This window comes from Thermobia domestica, chromosome 4 (genome assembly GCF_964235325.1).
Source record: "Thermobia domestica chromosome 4, izTheDome1.hap1.1, whole genome shotgun sequence".
Taxonomy (NCBI): Eukaryota; Metazoa; Arthropoda; class Insecta; order Zygentoma; family Lepismatidae; genus Thermobia; species Thermobia domestica.
Genome location: NC_137457.1, coordinates 35,008,285 through 35,026,910, shown reverse-complemented (window position 1 = coordinate 35,026,910; position 18,626 = coordinate 35,008,285).

The following is an 18,626-nucleotide window of genomic DNA, read 5'->3' as shown; positions in this document are numbered from 1 at the left end:
CCGAGTAAAAACGTCCCCGCATTAAAAGAGCGTAAGTCAAGATGTCTCCAAGTCAACAGGGCTCGGGTAAAGTAGCCCCGAGTAAAATTAGCAATTTCTAAAAGCTTTCCCTGACAAAACGGCCCTGCGTCAAATGAGCGCGAGTCAAAACGGCCCCACGTAAAAGGGTGCCGGATCAAAGGGTCCCGCAACAAAAGGGCCCTAGTCAAAACTGGCCGTTTCAAAAGGACCCGTCTCAAAAGGGCTTCGAACTAAACAGCCCCGCTACAAAAGAGCCCGATTGAAAAAGATCCTGCGTCAAAAAGGCCTGGGTCAAAAGTCTCTGCGACAAAAGGGCCAGAGTTAAAACGAAACCGCGCCAAAAGGTTCTTTTTCAAAAGGGCCGAAGTAAAAAGGTCCTGGCGTCAAAAAAGTACGAGTCAAAAGACTCCGACTCAAAAGTGCCCAGGTAAAAACAGCCCAGCGTGAAGAATTCCCTACAGAAAATGACCCAGCGTCAAGAGAGCAGGAATTAGACGACCCAGCGTGAAAAAGGTCCGGATGTAATGGGTCCCGCGACAAAAAGAAAAAGTCCTGCTTCAAACGGGCCCAAGAGAAGGCAGCCCCGCGTCAAGCGAGCCCAGGTCATAATGTCTCGGGCCCGGGTAAATGGCCCCCGCGAGAAAAGGGCTCAAGTAAAAACTGCCCCGGGTCATTGAGATCTCTGCGACAAAAGGGAACTGAGAAAAAGGCCCGAGTCTATACGGGCCCTTGTCAAAAGAGCACGTGACAAATTGGCTCTGGGTCAAAAAAGGCCGGCTCATAGGAGCGGCCTCAAAGAGGCACGGGTCGTAAGACCCCGCAACGAAAGTCCCCGAGTCAAAAGGAGTGGTTTCTAAATGGCACGGATCAAAAGGGCGAAGCAACAAAAAGGCTGGAATCAAAACCGCGCAGCAACAAAATTGTACGGGTCAAAATGATCAAGTGGAAAAGTCTTGCCAAAAGAGCCTGGGTTGAAAGGACACCTTCTCAAAGGACGCAAGTCAAAACGGCCCAGCGTGAAAAATATCTGGGTACAAAGGTCTTCGCAACAAAAGGGAACGAGTCAAAACGACCCCGCGTCAAAAGGGGCCAAGTTAAAAGTTGCTGCGTATAAAGAACTCTGGTCAAAAGTATCCCACCTCAAAAGGGCCCGGGTAAAATCTGAACAGCGTGAGAAGATCCCAAGTGAAAATCGTCCCGCGACTAAAAGACCCGAGAAAAAGAACCTCGTGTTAAGAGAGCTCAAGTCAAAAGGCCTCTACGCCAAACTGATTGTGCCAAAAAGAGCCCGCTACAAAAATGCCCGAGTCGGAAATGCCCGGGTCTAAAGCTCTTCGCAACAAACGTTCTCGTATCAAAACGGCCTCGCGTCAAAAGAACTCGTGTCAAAAGTGTCCTGCGCCAAAAAGTCTCCAGTCAAAATGGACCTGCGTCAAACAGGCCCAAGTAAAAAGGGCTCCGCGACAAAAGGGCCCAAGTCGAAATGACCACGCCTCAAAATGGTCCTGGTCGAAAAGGCTCGAGTTAAAAGTTTCCGGTATAAAACAATAGTGCGCGAACAAGACCCGGATTAAAATGGACCGTCGACAAAAAGAACCGAACCAAAGGACCCTGCGTCAAACGAGCACGAGTATAAACAGCCGCGCGTCAAGAGGGACTAGAAAAATAAAGAAACATTCGCAATAAAGTTACCTCGCCTGTTTTGAATCTTTAAGTCACCGGTGAGAGTTACGCGGCTGAGCGAATGTAAAAAAAGAGCCCAGGTCAAAAGATCCCCGGGATAAAAGGGCCCCGCGAGAAAAGTCCCCGAATCAAAATTACCCCGGGTCAAAAGATCCCTGCGACGAAAGGGCGCGAGTCACAACGGTCCCGCAACAAATGCACCAAATCAAAACGCCCCCTCCAAAAGGCTTTGGTGAATTTGCCTCGCGACAAACGGGCCCTACATCAAAAGAGCCCGGGTCAAAAGACCGCCTCTAAAAGACTCGGGTCAAAATAGCCCCGCTACTAAAAGGCCCGAGTCAAAACGGCCCCGCGTCAAAATTGTCCGCGTAAAAGAAATCTAGTTAAGACAGCCCTGTGTCAAAGCAGCCTGGGTCGAAAGAACCCCGCCTCAAAACGGCCCGAGTCTAACGGCTCAGCGTGAAAAAGGTCTGGGCGTTAGTGCTCCGTGACAAAAATGAACGAGTCAAAATGGCCCCGCGTCAAAATTACCCGGTAAAAACGGTTCCATGTGTAAAAAGCCTGAGACCGAAACAAGAGTGGAAATTGAGACATACACGAGGAGATAATATCCCCTTCGTAAGTTGAAGTGATTTTGCAAAAGAAGGAAAAACATCTGTAGTTATTATTAACAAATAGTAAATTTGAATGATGATATTATAATTTGTTTTGATAATTGTTCTGCAACAATCTCTATCGCTTAAGTTGTTGTCCATGAAAGTTCGCTTGCACTTCCGACTTTACGAATTAAACTTTATCTACTATTGACTTTCCCCTTAGTTGTAAAGTTCCATTTCCACCCCTGGATCAAAGTATAGAATGAAAAATATTATGTGGAAAAGATTAGTTTAATGTTGCTCTGAGAAGACATGTGGCTCTGTATACAGGGCATTGGGACAGAAGAATAATAACGAAATGCGTGGACGCATTGATTTGGAGTGGATTTTTTCCTTCTGAATATTCATATCCTTATGGGGAAAATACACTTGACACAGCGTGTCACTTAAATCTACGCAGTACGTGAAATCCGCAATATTGCATATCTCACAATATTGTTTTAAATGTAAAAGGTTATGATTTTACACTTCAACCTAGTTTTCAATATTCCCACAAATGAAAATATAACTCATTTCTGACACATCATCTGTTTGGGACAGGGAGTTCTGTGTTTGGCATATGTAACTAATAAAAAATATCGTGACAGGGCAGTAAAAAAGAGACGCATGAACGGAGGAAAAGAAATTGTTACAATTGGCATTCTTGTAGAAACAGCGTTAAATGATTTAGTGTACATCATCGTCGCCATCTTGAATTCTCTATATTGTATACTACACAATATTTTGAAATAGATAGAGGTAGATGCATGGCACATAAATTGATGCTAAAATCATGATACAAACTACCTTCATCGTCCGTTTCAAGAGCATCGGAGTCTATATTACTTATTATTTCCGTAATCCTCCGGGCGAATATACTCCACTATCATAAGAACAAGTCCCGGTGTTATTCATAGCCAAAAGTTCAACTAAAAAGAAGATGACAATCCTATGCAAACTACAAAAAGGGTGTTGAAACAGCCATGCACACTTCTACTGGCTAATAGAAAAAGGAGAACAAAAATAGCTACATGTTTTTTTTCTTCTCAGTACTTATATCTTTATAGGGAATATATAACACTTTACACAGCATGTCACTTAAATCTAAGCAGTAACTGACCTGTGCGCATGAAAGTCATAAATATTCGTGAAAAGTAAACACAAGGGAGTAATTTTAAGCTGCTGTTGTTTTAAGCTTCCACGCAGGAACTGACCTTGATATATGTGCGACAACTAACGTTGTCTTCCTGTCTCTCTTGACCTTCTAACAAGAGAGGAACTATAGTTGTCTATGGGTCTGGCGTCTCATAATTTTAAGTATTTGCAGCAATAAAGCGAGCTGTATGCCTTGTGTGTCACTCCACCTCTGCCCCTAGCTGCGGCTGTGTTTTCGACAATATTGCTTGCTTTTCATCGGGGTAACGCACGGCAGTCTCAAGAGAAGCCCTTCGTCGTAGCGAGTGACGTCACACAAATTAGTGACAGGCAGGCGCAGAATGTGCTGAACAGAGTTAGCCAGCTCAACACTAGGGTATTTAGAAAACAAGTCGTTTTACAGAATTTTTTCTGACTCACTATATACATATATACAGGGTGTATCAAAACATCACAGACAGCATTTGGAAAGTGATTTCACCCTACATAAATCATCCTAAAGGGCATAATTGTAGGACACAAACTCAAATTTTCATTTGTTTTCTCTTAGTGCAACACACACACACACACACACAAACAAAACCCACATATATATAGAATGTTTCAACACAAGACCGACACAATTTTTGGGAGGTGATTTTTTACAACAAGATAAGACAAAAAGTATAGACTCACCTAGATGCACAAATGCTTCTCTTTGGAGATATACCCTGTCAAAAACATGGAAAAATGAAATTTAAAGGTCCATAACCCTAAACCAGAGGGATCTACAGTAGTCGGGTCAAGGCATCACTTAGGTTCTTCCGCAACGAATTTCATACAAGGTATTTTGGTACGGGCATATAATTTGAAACACTCACAAACTACCTCTATAAAAAATTGTCTCGGAGGTACCACAGGACACTGAAACATGGATATTTGGATAGTGCACATATTAGATCCTAAGTTAAGTCTTGATCTGACTACGGTAAGTAACATAGTTTTGGAGCTGTGGGACTTTAAAGTTCACTTTTTCGCCTTTTCGGCAGCCTATAACTCAACGGAAGCATTTTAGCACACAAGATAGTCTATACTTTTTGTCTTATCTTGGTGTTAAGAATCATCTCCAAAACTTTGTTGGTGCTGTTTTTAAACACCCTGTATAATAATTTTAAAGTATACGCACTGAGTGCTGAGAAGACAGGGGAAGAGATAAAACAAATCGTATCATATTAAAACTGTTATTGTCCGGAGAATAATGGTAATAAGAAACATTCGTAATATATAAAAAAAAAATTCTTAAAAATTATATTTCTGCAAGAAATTTTAAGAGAATAATAGGTTAGTAGGATTTAAAGCTACTGTTTCTTCTAAAATCATTGCATCATGATAGATAGCATTGCATCATTGCATCATGATAGAGAATTTTTCGTTTAAAAACATCTGATTAGAAAGAACTTATACTTCAAAGAGAAATACTTAAATTCAGTTTAACTTATAAATACTTGATGAATCTAACAAATGAAAGCAAATGGTATGAAAGGTAACTGATAAATTTAGTATTTGGAAAAGCAAAAAAGTAATGTGCAGGAAACGAGACGAGAAGTGTATGTTCTAACAAGAGTTAAGACAAGAAGTGTATGTCCAAGTTAGAGACGAGACGAGAAAAGACAATTCTTGTCTCATTTTCGAGACAAGATAATTATCAAGTCTCATGCCCAACAATTCACTGAAGTCTTAGATATCAGTGTTTTAGTATTACATGCTTCATAGTAAAATTTATAAATTATTACAGTGGTTGTACCAACACAATGAAGAATAAATGAAATCTTTCAGTTCTAAGTCCACGCTTATGCCGGTTAGGCTAATGGAGACGGCGATCTTGAGAAATGAATGAAGTGGTGGAATGAAGAAAGGGAGGAAACAGGAGAACCCCGATAAAAACCACGAGCACGGACAATGAAGAATATTTATCAACAGTTTAATATACGTAAGTTATTATATAATATACTTCAATAATAAACATGATTTTAATGTTGATATATTACACACTTAGTAGACCTCTCGTGACTCGAATGAAAACGAGACAAGAATCCAACACTTAATTTAAGAGACGACGGGAGAAAACTTTATTTCTCGTCTCGTCTCGTGAACAAGCGTACGGTAGGCAAACACTGTAACTACGCAAACGTACCGGTATTTAAATCAAATCTTCCGTGTCACTAAGGAGTGAGAGGATTGATGGCTCAGTAGTACATATGATGTGATGACCATATTTCAATCCCAAATATTGTAGTGTTTCCCAAATATTTTTTTCTCGTCTCGTAAATTTTTATAGAATTCTCGTCCCGTCTCGGTTTTCGAATAACTATTTTTCTTTCGTCTCGATTATCTATAAACTTACATGTTGCTTGATGGTAATTGAAGAGAGTACTACAAATCTGTTTTGAGATCAGCTTTATGTAATTCGGAGAGAGACCAAGCTAAATCAAACAAAACATTAATTTGTGTTTTCTTCTTGAGAACCGAGATTGTATGAGATGTAGATGGTAGATATAAAGTTTAAAGTGGATTCGAACCCGAGCTCCCTTACAGAAAAGGTTCATGCACTAGTCATTAGACCAAATGTTAGGGCTAAAGTAATATATATATATATATATATATATATATATATATATATATATATATATATATATATATATATACACACCAGTGATTATCGCGCACTTTAGTAAGATTGTAGCTTAAGTCAATAAAAATTACATGATGTAACCGACACTCATAACAAATAGCGCGAACAGTGTCAAATCATCATAATCGAGTTTAGTGTAGAACTGAAAAGAAAGAAAAAGCCTTCGCATTGGAATAATTTGACAGAATCCACATATATATGAATGTTCGTAATTATTACATAACGTGCAATTCTATATACAAAGTTGTCACATTATAATAACACTTTTTGTCTTTACACTGTGGAGTATGCAAGTGAATTTTGGTGTTTAACTTCTCGTAAGACATTATGGAAAAATGAATATGTATTATGTTAGGATATATATTCAAAACTCTCACTTTGTATTTCGCTATTGAACTTTCTATCATATGAACTACTAATTTTATTATATACAGTATGTTACCTGTCCTTTTTTCGTCTTACTCTTATAACTTCTCCTAGTAGAAGTTGCATACACACGTTTCGTTCAAGATGCCCTTCCAATTTTCATATCGTAACACATTTCTAATACCCCGAATTATGTGAAAGTTAACAATCAGTGACAACACCAGAGGGAAATAGGAGGACAAGGGTCCGTATCATGTGACGACGCCTGCCCTCTGAAGACAAATTTTATTGTGAAATAGGTAAATTAATAAAGTAATATAAAATTACCTTTTTCAAATACAAAATTTTGCCGTGTCTCGTTTTTTATGTTATTCCGCTTACTCTCACCTAATTAATTAAAACTGCTATCATCACTGTCAAAAATGCTTCAGTTAGTTCCTCTGCCAATGTATCCGAATTTAGATACTTTTCCTGAATGTTTTATAGGTTAAGAAATTGTTACTGACATAGTAAAGCAGTCGATTCAATTTAGTTCACTATTGTAATATGAGTAAAGCATTTTCATTTGCTGTGGAAGATTGCAGCGGCTTTAATCGATGTACTTCTATCTCATCTTGGACATTAGCTCCTTTTTCATTTTTAAAAGAACCAAGATATTTGTTTGAGCTAGGCAAACGTGATAGTATCACACCTTGCTTGTCATAACGGAAATCAAATGCTGCTGGTATTCCTTTATGTCTTGTCACATTTTGAATGAGGACCTTTTGTCCAGGGTGAAATTGTGTTTGCGCATGATAGTCTTCGTATTTCTCCAATTGCTTGGGATAACTTTTATACAAATTCAATAGGCATCATCTCTTGCGAGACGCATCGTTTCTATCCGTTCCACATTTTCTTCCTCTTGAATTGGAGTATTAAATTGGAGATCAAAAACAATATTTGCTTCAAATCCATGGAGCAAGTAGAAACTCGAATATTTAGTAGTTTGATTCTTCAAATTATTTAATCCAAATACAATTTGCGGTAACATAATGTCCCAATTATTTCCAGTTGATTTGATGTAGTGACATAACGCTCTTTGAATTGTGTCACTTGTTTTCTCAGCCAAATTGAGAGAATAATGATAATTAACTGGAATGAATTTCAATTCTATTCCCAATAATTTTGCTAACTCTGACATGATCTTAGATTTGTGAGATGTAAGGCGGTCTAGTATTAAAGATGATGGTGCTCCATACTTTAAGATGAGTTTATTATATATAGCAGTCGCAATAGTGTCTCCCGTTAAATCCGGTATGCTTTCAGCTATGATATATCTTGTACACGCATCACACATAATTAAAATATACTTGTGACGATATGTAGAAGATGTTGGAAACGGACCACATTGGTCAATCGTGACTACTGAAAATGGGGCCGCTTTTGGAAATATTTGAGGTTTAATAGTAGCTACTTGGCTTCCTCTTTTACTTACTTGACAAGAAAAGCATTGTCTAATTTTCTGACGAAAGTAATTCCGCATGTGTGGAAAATAAACTTTTTGTAGCGCTAATTGATATGTACGATTCTGGCCTGCATGCGCTGCGGCTGACGGATGAGCGTGCAATAAGTTAAAAATTTCATCTCTCATTTTGAATGGAATACACAAATGCTTCGTGATATTTCCAAATCTATGGGCACGGTACAACTTTCCATCAATTAATTGAAATGCTCTAGCTTGCCGTTCGAGCCTGTAGTCTTCTCCTTGCTTATTTTCGTGTAAGAATCTGTATGTTTGTCCAAAATGAGGGTCCGTCTTCTGCATTTTTTCAATATTTTCGGGTGGTTGGAAAATTACTAAACATCTCTCTTCGTCCAAATCTTCTAATAACAGGTCTCCCGGTTGTGGGGGAACGACCGAAATGCGACTCATCGAGTCTACAGGGTTATTCTCACTGCGAACATGAACAGGGGTAAAATCATACTCCGACAAAATTAAACTCCAACGAAGTAATTTGGGTGATAGATTAGCTGCTGTCTTGAGGTAGACTAATGCTCGGTTGTCTATTTTCAAATAAAATGCCTTCCTATTAAATAATATTTAAATGCCTGTACTGTGGCTAATACGGCTAGCAATTCATGTTCTATTGTTGAAAGTTTCTGCTCTGCTGGTGACAAAAGCCTCGAGTAATAACCAATGGGAGTCCAATCTTGTAACTTTTCGTCCGTACACTGCGTACACATTGCAGAACTTCCGATTTTGGATGCATCTGTCTATAAGCACAAAGGTTTGTCTGGCCGGTAAGAAGCTAATAATATTGGTACTTCCAAACGATTCTTCTTTAACATCTCAAATTCATGTTGGTGAGTAGAGTCCCAACTCAATTTTACGCCCTTTTTTAATAACTTTTGTAAATTTTGTACTACTTCCGCGTAATTAGGTAAAAATTTTCTTACAAAATTGCATAAACCGAGAAACGATCTAACGTTCTTCGTCGATAACGTTTTGGGACAGGATAAGTTTCGATTGCTTTTAACAGTCGATCTGAGATTTGGTAGCCATAACGCGACACTTTGTGTCCGAGCGCTAAAATTTCTTGAAATAAAAATTGAGATTTTTCTATTGAAATACTAAGTTCTGATTTTCTAAGACGTTTAAAGAGATCTCTTAAAATCTCAATAATTTGTTTCTGTGAGTTGGCAAAAATGTATAAATCGTCTACATAACAGGCTATGTTTTCTGGATGGAGGTTGGCCAATACCATAGACATGAATCTATTGTGTAAAATATCGGCAAATTCCCAACATAGATCTATTACTTTTTGTTTATATTCCGCACTAGCTTTTTCTCCTATTTTCAATTTTGAAGCATCAAATAACCTTTGACCTTCTTCCAAAAATTCGTAATTTTTGTAATCGACATCTTCTAATGCGGTAATAACATCTATCGGTTGAATATATACGTCTTCTGCCTTACCAACTACAAGATTAGTATTTAATACTACCTTATGTGCTAATGGATTTATTATTTCAATAACTGGAGACTTATCTGACACAAGATCTCTCGGAATTAAAATTCCTAACCTTTCCGGTTATTCTTGATTCGGTTCAAGAACAATTTCTTTATGTGACCTAGATTGTTTTAATGTAAGTGGAACGATAACCTTAGATCTCGCTGGTAGCATAGATCTTTTCTTTACAACAAATTTAGGTGCAAGACTTCCTCAATCAAAAAGAATACAAAATTTGACACATTATGCTCCTTATTTACATCAATTTCTGCACTCTTGGGTGGTAACCCAAACCTAGTTAACGTTAAAAGATTATTTCCTAGAAACAAGTTAGCTTGGTGAAATATTAAGAAATCGTTTCCTATTAACACTTTCGGTTTAAAATGTTCCAAGACACGAAACTTGTGGTGAAAAGTCCTTCCATTAATGCCAAATCTAACAATTGCCATATATTTTATAATTACGGACTTCTGAGATACAGACGACACTTTAGTCTATGTTTCAATGAGTGTTACATTTCTGGGCCACAATGATTCTTTCTATGATGCTGATAGTAGAAGCAGAATCAGCAAAAGCATTAACTGTCTTAGAATTTACGTCTATAGGTAACTTAGCTATTTCGTTTTCTATATTTAAGGGGACTTGAATGAATTCCTTTTTCGATTTTCTAGCATTTTTACGCCATTCGTTATATGTGACTAGATTATCTTTCTGTTGACGGTTTTTATTATTAGGCTGTACTTTGTTATTCTCCGAACATGCACCGCCGTCATGAACGGATGAACTCAGTTTAAACTTTGCGTTTGAGATGCATTTGCGTTTGAACCCTGCATATTTTGATAAGTAGGAACTACATATTGGGGAAAGCTTTGTTGTACTGGTACCATTTTTGGAATGCACAGATTTCCCTGTGACATACAATTTGGGTCATTAACTACTGCTAATTGCCAAGTTTGATACATCTGGGGTACAAATGACCGTTGTGGTAGTAATTATTTCGACCTCTACTTTTAAAATTATTTTTACCCCTAAAAGCTTTGCCTCTATATGAACCTGTTCCAATACTATTTTGTGACTGATAATTATTTTGTCTATAATTTCTCGAATTTCCTCTGAAATTTCCACGAAAATTTCCTCTATGAAAACCTCTGTTGTTCTGATTAAAATTTTGTTTCGCAGAATTATTTCCCTGTGTTATCTGGACATTAGTTTCCTCACATTGTTTTTGTGTATCCTCAAAATTTTCCATTTTCAACGTTAATTGTTCTGGTTGTTTCTGGACATTCTCCATTGCCTGCGATATTTTGTCCTGTTCTTTGTTAGTTCGTTCCGATCCACTAGTTTCAAATTTATTGTCGTCCTGTTTAGTCACCTTCGAAACATGCGAACTAGATCTTATATTAGTACGCGATCTCCTATTTTGACGCAATACTTTATTATCTTCATCGTCGTCTGACTCGGATAATTCGGCCTCAATTGATTCTGATGAAGTTTAAGAATCGGACGACATATATTTACGCAATTTTCCCAATTTATGCAACTCCTTTTTCATTGATGAATTTAGTCTAGCATGAAGCTTGTGTTTCTTCCTATTTTTCACCCTATACCTATTCGTTTCGAGATTATTCCAGGCTTGAATAAACTCATCCAATGAATTAAATTGGTGCACACCTACTCTTTCTAAAAAGAATGGCCTCAAACAGTTTGTCAAAATAGAAATAATCTGATCTTCCTTTAATGTAGGTGCTCCTTTATCTATTTGTCCTAACACATCGTATATGTAACTCTATACCGACTCATGTTTCTTTTGAATTCTATTTTGAATTTTGGCAAAGATATCTACATTCTCTTTCGGTGTTTTAAAACACTTTTTACTTCTTCCTTAAATGTGTCATATGACTTAGAATTTAACTGCTTTCTATTTATAGAAACACGTAATCTTTCTTTATCTTTTCCTGAAAAACACGTAATTACTAAATCTTTAGCCTCATCCGGGGATAATTTGTTTAGCTTTATAGTATCGTCAAATGCAGAAAAGAATTGCTGAATAGTCATTTCTTTCGGATCATATTTACGAAAAGGAAAGGCATTGCTATACACATTTACAATAGGTCGTGAATTTTGATTGGGTGTTCCAGACTGAGAACTAGACTGAGAAACATTATGAGAGGGAGATAGAGGGGTCGCCATGTCTGATTTTAATTTCACCCTACGTCTGCTCATATGTTTTATAATAATAAATATTTATTTCTTGAGCGTGATTTCTGTACTGAAACTAACTTCGTTTTTCAAGATAACCTTCGCACACGCTATTGTCTACATAAGCATTTCCGGTTTCAATGCACTGCAATACGATATCCTAAGAATGCCTGGCATATGAAAAGGAACTCAAACATGAACGCAAAACGTATCTATATGTATATGTAATATTTCTTTGTTGTAAGTTACCACAGCATTCTCCATAGGAAATGGTATGCACATATTCAAACATATATATCTGCACCATCCTGGATAATAACAAATCTGATATCCCATATAATTTTTCTCTGCATGATTTAATTCCTTACTCATATATATGTGGCTTCGGGATCGATATCTATATTTTAAACGGAAAATTGTTCTATAACGTGTTTCTAACACGGGCGCTAGCCACAAAATTCGGCGCTTATTCCACCATAACATATGCCAATATATTGGACCGAGAATCCGGACGTTGACATATAAAATTTTATCCACACATAACTCAATGTATTAATAACCATAATAGCATGGGGGCAATTTGAAGAGTTTTCTTATAATAAACTTAACCATTAAACTTTAGATAGAGCAAATAATTAGTTAAGATGGATGAATTAGATTGTAGAAATAAAAGTAGAGATACCAGATCAGAATATTACCCAAAATCTGGTGCTGAGGCCTTACGATAAAAGTTATAATAGCTGTCATAATGAATTTTGAAGATAGGATAAGAATTAACTAATTTTGTAAAATGAAATCATTGAGTTTTACGTCCCACGGTTATGCCGGTTAGGCTAAAGGAGACGGTGATGATGAGAGATGAATGAAATGGTGGAATGAAGAAAGTGGGATGAAACGAGAGAACCCCGAGAAACTCATGCACACGGTGTTTGTCCACCACAAAGTTCACTTGGCGGGAGCAGGGTTTGAACCCGAGACCCCTAGCACCAGAGGTGAACGCTCTACGACTGAGCCACCGCAGCCCCCTAACTAATTTTGTGACAAAGTCGAATAATAAAGTGTGATATCAAATAGCAACCAGCATTTGTACTCACCCAGACTTAGACGAGTGAAGAATTTTGAGATGTCGATCCTTCCAGTCACACGGTTGCTTCAGAACTTTTTCTAGTTCCCAACTCTTTTTCGTCCACCTACCTCTTCTTCCTAGTTTTGGTAGCGTCATTTCTTCCGCTTACCATTACATTTTTAGACTTACTTCATAACGTGAAGTAGGAAGTGTTATTATTTCCTTGATACATTGCTACGTAACAAATTTTTATATTTCCTATTTAGAAGAATGTTTTAACTAAACATACTTTTTAAATTATTATGAGACTTCCTTGATTTCTTTGCATGTGTGAATGACCTACAGCACCAGACTGGGGATTGAATTTTATTTGCATTTTATAACAAGGTTTGTAAAATATTGAAGCCAAAATCAATAAAATATTAATCGCCCTTCACCAAAATGCTTTACTCCTATTACACTATTGTTGACTGCGTAGGTATTTAAGAAATGAGCTGGAAACGCCTGCTAAATCGTAGTGTGAAATATGCTAAATGAAAAGTGTTCAAATGCATTATCTTCACATATTAATGTCTGATAGTTGTACAAGAATTTGTGATTAATTTTGAAGTGTTTTAATTTTGACTAGGGAAATAACGTAGATATATGAAGTAAAAGCACAGATTTGAAGCATCAATGCACTGTCATCTCTGAAAACATTCGTATTTTAGTTTTTTTTTTTAATTTTATTGTCTTATATGTTAAATTAATAATTTCTAACAATTGCTACTAGCGCTTTTTGCTCTTCAGGAATTTAACACGGCATGTTCGCAGGACACTTTTCTAAGTCCTAAATGTATGCGTCAATTATTTCATTCGTCTCATTGTCCTTATTTCAGAATGGAAACTGATTATGCTGAACGTGAATGTGTTTGTCGTCAAGCAATGGCCGTAATAAATGTAAATAAGGTTGTTATTATTAAATAAAACACAGAAGTATCTATTCCACGTATAGCACAATATAACACAGTAATTAACCAACATGATAATCACTAATGCCCGCAGGATCTCTTCGAAGGGAGGAGGGCTAAGGCCGATATATAGTTTTTCGATTTATTGCTCTATATATATTAAAAGTCATAGTTTATCATTGATAGCGTGTATCCCCTTACTTTTTAAAATAGCCACAGTAGCCTATTAGTCAGAACATACATCTCCAGATATAATGTAGAGAAAAGAGAAGGAAGGAGATATGCCCAGTGGCCTAACTAGTTTTACTGTGCCCGTTTACTGTGATCGATTTGCTCATACCGCTTTGCCCCTACGCATTTCAGCTGTTGCGTTATATATATACACTAACAGTATACAAAGTTATTTTTATTAAGAAATCTAAGCTTTTACTTATTTTTTCCCAAGTTATCTACATACTTAACTCGTAACTACTATCGTGGTATCAAATTTGACCTCAGCAAACACATTTCAAGCTGTGGACTATATATATATATATATATATATATATATATATATATATATATATATATATATATATATATATTGTTAGGGGCCCGCGGTGGCTCAGTGGTAGAGCATTCATCTCTGGTGCATGGGGTCCTGGGTTTGATCCCAGCCCGCGCAAAATGAACTTTGTGCTGGATAAACACAGTGTGCGTGGGTTTTCTCGGTGTTCTCCAGTTTCATCTCTCTTTATTCCACCATTTCATTCATTTTTCATTATTACAGCCTCCTTTAGCCTAGCCGGCATAATCGTGGGTCGTAAAACTTAACGGTTGCATTTTTTCAGTTTACCTTGAGATCTCGTAGCGACTTGTTATTTTTGTCCATGCGCTTGTTGTTTCGATGGTTTCGGACCTCTGGGGTATAAATTTTTCCAAGGATAGTACTTGCGCTATACGCTTCCTGCATTACATTTTTTTATGTGGTTTTCTTGGGAAGTGCTACAGAGATGTGTTCAGAACTCGGAACTGGCAGATTTTGCAGGTGTTTTTTTTTTTTTTTTTTTTTGCAATTTTCTATAGAATATTGGACGTTGCATGCTTCAGTAGCCTTGTTTTCTTACCATCTTTCCAACGAACCAAGAAGACTTCAGAGACGAGACTTCATGTGGAGTATTGCGATGACTCTCATTCAAGATCAACTAAAAGTAAGGGGCGAATGCGGGACACTCTCGTAGGCTTCGCCAGTCATTGTTACGACTAACTGATGGGAACATCAATGAAGACCGCCCGCAAACAGATTCTTCAGCTAAAAGGAGGAGAATGCTATGCTATTTGTCCTCGAAATGATGACAAAAGACGTTCTTGGATTTGTTCTATGTGCAACCAAAATGTGCACAAGGGTTAATCAAGAAAAATCACTTTACGTACTGTCTGTCAGTAGAACAATAAAGTGTCAATATTTGTTCTGTGTCCAATGGATATGTGATTAGCACACATTTAGGGGTTGTCCACATATTACGTAACGCGGCAAGGAGGGAAGGGGGTTCGGCCTTGCGTTACGAAGCGTGACAATGGGGAGGAGGGGCTTTGTGTTCGTTACGTAACAGTTTTTCTGCTGTATTTTTTATTTTTATTCTCAGATTTATATGCAATCTTTTAAACAAATAATTTTAGTGTTTTTTTTTTTTATAAATTAGCTAGAATACCCGTTTCTCATACGGGGAGAATACGTTTCAGTTTGGATATAAAGGGCACCAAAACTGTCACCATCAACTTACGAACTCTAAAAACTATGGATTCGACACAAATATCGGTCATATTCGTGTCAAAAAATGTATATTATGGAGTAGAAGGGGAACAAAACGAACCCTGCGGGGCTTCTAACACGTTCCTACTACTGGTACTACTTATCTGCACAAAAGTAAGTAAATCACTTATTTGAGTTTTTTTTTAAATTATTTTAATTTAAAAAGTGTTATAAAATATAAAAATGTACAAAAAATTTTCCTCGAACCGGGTTTGAACTCACGCCAAAAGAGATTTTCGTTACTAGCATTTAGCGCTAGCCCACTCGGCCACGAAAGCCGACAACAACGAATATTTGATTTCTGCTATTTAAATACAACGTGGCAAGAAATGGATAACGCCAACCAATGAGAACAGTTTTTCGTTCATACATCCGGAAGCACGAGGTGATGAGGTCAAAACTTTAAAAAATATTTTGTTATTAAGCCGATATTAAATTTTTGGCGGATTTACTTTTGCACCTAGAAGATTGAAATTTTGCACAAATATTCAGTCCACGGAACACTATATATCAGTTTTTTTTCAAATTATCTCTGCGTTAGCACTGTGGGTCCATAGGGGCAAAAAGGTAAAAAAAAAATATTTTAAAACAAAAAACCTTTTTTCCCGCGATTTTCACGCCTTAGGTACACGATGGAGACATGTGAAAGGTATCGTTGGAAAGGAAGTTCTACTATGAAGAGAATTATGTACGACCCAGGATCCTAGGATAAATAGGAATCTTTATCACAAGAAGAATTTTTGTCTCAAGAAAATTTGTACACAAGATCCTGTTTTATACGGGAATCTGGGATATTATAGATATATTAATTTTTTTGGCAGGCTTAGTTTTGCACCTAGAAGATTGAAGTTTGGACAAATATTCACTTTACCGAATAATATTTATCAGTTTTTTTTCAGATCTCTGCGTTAAAACAGGAGGTCCAGAAGGGCAAAATATTAAAAGGATATTTTGACGAAAAATCTCTTTCTTCGCGATTTTCCCACCCTAGATACATGATAGAGACATGTGAATAGTACCGATTGAAAGGTAGCTCTATTCTCAAGAGAATAATGCCGAACCATGATCCTAGAATAAACCCGGATATCTCAGGAATTTTTTACCTGCCATTAGGGTCTTTTGCGGTAGTCTGGGGCACAATGAAAAAGTGAAACCAATCAATGTCTATTACACAGAGATTCAGAAATGATGCAGAGAGAGAGAGAGATAGAGAAATAGAGAAAGAGAGAGAGAGAAGAGGAAAGGAGAAGAGAAGAAGAAAAACTAACGGGAGAACAGATAAAACTGTGCAATTCAAGCCTACTAAGAAAAATAACCTAACATTATAAAGTTCCGTTTCCAGAAATCCAGCAGTAATATAGAAATAACGTTTGTTTTTACATAGTTTTTCAGAACTATTCGAATATATACGCGATCGTTGAAATATTTATTATGTTACTTTCATAATGGATAGCATACTCAATTTCAAGTAGAACTATAGATCTCCGAGAAACATCTAGGATAATGTCAAAGGTTTAACACACACGCTTTGTTTCCGCGTGATTCGATTGCAAATTCGGTAGTGTTCGTTGGACGTAATGATCCAAAATTCATTCTAATATACCCAGTAGACAGCGTTGGTCATATCCTCCATTTCAGACTACTAATGCAAACTGAACAAAAAAAAACGAAACGAAAAGAAAAGAGAAATAAAGAAAAAAGTGAAAATTGAAGAGTGCTTTTTTATTGCTAAAAATCTATCAGATATAACCTATACTAAAAGTCCAAACTGTATCGTAATTGAAAGCTACAAATATTGGAAAGTAAAAGTTTATGTTTCTCATAGATGTAGCATATTTCAAATTTTAACGTGAATAAAACACATTGAATTACAGTTTGGGAAAAGTATTGGGTCGAACTAGTACAAATAAAACTTTAGAGCTCCTCTGTGGCTAAGCGGTTAGCATACGCGCCTTTGGCGCGGGTGATGCAGGTTTGATTCCTGGCGGGAGTTCATGTGGTTCGGATTCCATGTTAAGCAGTAGGTCCACGTCTCATATAGCCTCGTTGCTCAACGGGACGTTAAACTCAAAATCTACTCAACTTAACTCAAATAAAATTTTGTTTTCAAATAACCAAACAGGTACCGTTTTCCGAAGAGTTATCTGGTCCGAAAATCCTGTATTGATTTCATCTCTTCCGAGTATAACGTAATTTGTACAGACAGAAAGAACACGCAAAGAGCTCATACGCATCATCGTGCCAGTCATATGATGTTGGTTAGTTATAGGCCACCACTGGATCGAGGAATTTAAATCGTAGTGACCTGGTGATTCGACTGAGACTCGGTAACCCAGAGGATAAAAAAGAGATTTTACTTATTTCCTTGCGTTTAAACAGTATTCCTGCCAGAGATGAGTAGGACCCTTGATGTTATCCCCAGAGCAAGAAAAACATGACACCGAAGTTAACAGTTAATTAGATTCCCCCGGAACAGGTACATCGGGGATCTGGTCCGTTTTAACAATGGAATATGAAGTGCATGCATCTGTGAGAGGGAGAGAAGTGAAAGATGCAAAGACAGATAGGGAAACGTCAAGAAAGCGAGAGAGGGACGGGATGAATATAAATATGAAGCATACTTACTATTTCAATGTATGATATAGATGGCACACACTATTTACTCGAACTGTCGCCAGTGATGCCTTGTAAGTTCCCCACCAGAAGATGAATCTCTGTTTGCAGCCATTAATTTATGTGAAAAATCATACTACCTGATGGGCAATCGAACCTAGATTCTCCATTTGGAGGTCTGACACGTTACCACTACACCACCGATTGCTTTACCCCAACTTTGTTTAACAAATGGTGTAGTGTTTCTTTCTGAGAACGATAATATGAAAAGTGTATACTGCAGATCAATTATGTCTTTGGAATGTCCTGATCCCTTTTCCTTTCCCAACCAGCATTCGTAAATCGTCTCTATCATGATACAGGTGTTTGCTTTCATCTATATATTAAAATGCTACAGTACCATTTAAGAGCGACCGAGCTCTAACCTATAACCTTAGCTTTCAAACCTTTGATTTACGGTTATTTGTGATTTCACGTTTATAACA